Raw genomic sequence first — 2,500 nt, 5'->3', positions numbered from 1 at the left:
ATCTTACCACCTCCTGGATGATGGGTCATCCCTGCATCTTGTCCACTGCCCTGGGTCAGAAGCAGTGTCGCAAGACACAGCACATCCACAGCAAGGCCGCTTCATTAAATCGGCGACTCCCCCCTTCGAGATAAATAAGTGTCAGTTTTATTAAATGCAATTCTCTTCATCTTAACATATTTTTCTTCTCTCCGGGTCAGAATTTAATACCAGGTGTAATGCCCAGTGCTGGAGAAAAAACCCTATGTAGAGCTGAGCATTGTTTTAATGTTTGCTTCGTTGACTGAATAAGTACTCGGGTGAATAAAAGTCCACAACATAAAGTTATGTAAAGAATATTATGAATTTTTCAAATTGAGAATGGATTCTATGTGTAAAAGAAATAAAAATATTTATACATTTATACATACGTACGTATACACACACACACACACACACACACACACACATATATATGTATATTATATGTATGTGTGTGTGTGTGTGTGTGTGTGTGTGTGTATATATATGCATATATATATATATATATACATATATATATACATATACATATAATATACATATATATACATATATATATATATATATATATATATATATATATATGTATATATATATATATATCTATATATACATATATATGCATATATATATATGTATATATATATATATATATATACATATAGATATATATATGTATATGTATATGTATATATATGTATATGTATATATATATATATGTACATATATATGTATTCTTATAAATATATATATATATGTATATATATGTATATTCATATATATATATATGTATACATATATATATATGTGTGTGTGTGTGTGTGTGTGTGTGTATATATATATATATATATATATATATGTATGTATATATATATATATATGTGTGTGTGTGTATATATATGTATAAATATGTATGTATATATATATATATAGATATATATATTTATATGTATGTTTATATATATATTATATATAAATAGATATAATATGTATATATGCATGTATATATATATATATATATATATATATATATATATGCATATATATATACATGTATATATATATATATATATGTATATGTATATATATATATGATGAGTGGAGAGAAAGAAAATATTGTTTTAAACCTGTGGTTAGCAATAACCAACGTTTTATCTTTGATAGAACGGTCACCATGCAATTCTGCACATCAAAGAAGGATGTACCTGCTCCAAATGTCACAATCAGCACCCAACCTCTCCAAGTAGTCAAGTCCACTAAATTACTGGGAATTACTATTGATGACCAACTGGACTGGAAGCAGTATGTAACAAACACCGTCAGAGCAGCATCTTATCGACTATACATTCTGGGAAGACTGAGATTACGTGGAGCACCAGAGAAGGAGTTGAAGAATATATATTCCACCTTTATTCTGTCTAAACTCTGCTATGCATCTCCGGCCTGAATCGCCTCCATCAACCTCACTTAGTAACGCCAGTTAGAAAAGGTACAGAAAATATTATGCAAAATCATCCTAGGCTCTTCTTATTTCAACTACGAGGCTTCTCTAACCATCCTCAACCTGCCCAAACTCTCTGACCATCACAAGGAAATTCTAAGAAAATTCGGCCTCAAGCTGTTATGTCATCCTTGCCACCGTAACCTGCTTCCGTCGGAAGCTGACCGCCCTGCCCGGGTCACAAGACATCACAATAGACTCAAGCCTTTCAAAGCACCACGCACAGACATATAAACACAGTCCCATACCTTCTATTGTATACTTACAACATCTAATCCAAACATCATATTAACACTAACACGCATCTATCATGTTTTATATGTTCAAGTTTTCTATATTTGTTTAGTGCACAATCACTTCAACATCATAATATGTATAGGTAATAATTCATTATATACCATCTAGGTTAATCTCTCTTACCTTAATATGTGTATTTTCAGCCTTCGGTTGCCATGTTTGCAATAAACCGTTTATCATTATCATTATTATTACTATAGAGGCAGACAGTCAAGTAGGTAGGCAGGCAGACAGACAGACAGATAGACAGAAGTAGGATTGATGCAAACATATACATAAATAAAATAGTAGCTGACGGATACAAATTGATATCCGATAAACAATTCTGTTTGAAACCCAAAGCATTCCCCAGTCTTGTTAACAAGCTATACAAGGTCATTTGTAAAATATAGACAAATAGACTGATTGTATGTTTCATTCCTTTGAAATATTTCAATATTGTGGAGAACAGGAGCTTACCATAGAAACCGAATATATATGATGGAATGAAAGCTATTTATAGGATATAGGACTATATATATGATATACAGTACTGAAAAAAGCTAGGCGAATACGGCTATATTAGTGTAGGACACTAGAATACAAAAATCAGAAATGTGAAGCTGTGTAATGCTTGTAAAGCAAATGTGGATAGTGCATGTGTGAAAGCTAAAAAAAGGGAAGCAAAGAAAGTTAAAGAAG

This window comes from Oratosquilla oratoria, chromosome 1 (genome assembly GCF_046742065.1).
Source record: "Oratosquilla oratoria isolate Oo_2021 chromosome 1, ASM4674206v1, whole genome shotgun sequence".
In the NCBI taxonomy this organism is placed as follows: domain Eukaryota; kingdom Metazoa; phylum Arthropoda; class Malacostraca; order Stomatopoda; family Squillidae; genus Oratosquilla; species Oratosquilla oratoria.
This window is presented reverse-complemented; position numbering follows the sequence as displayed.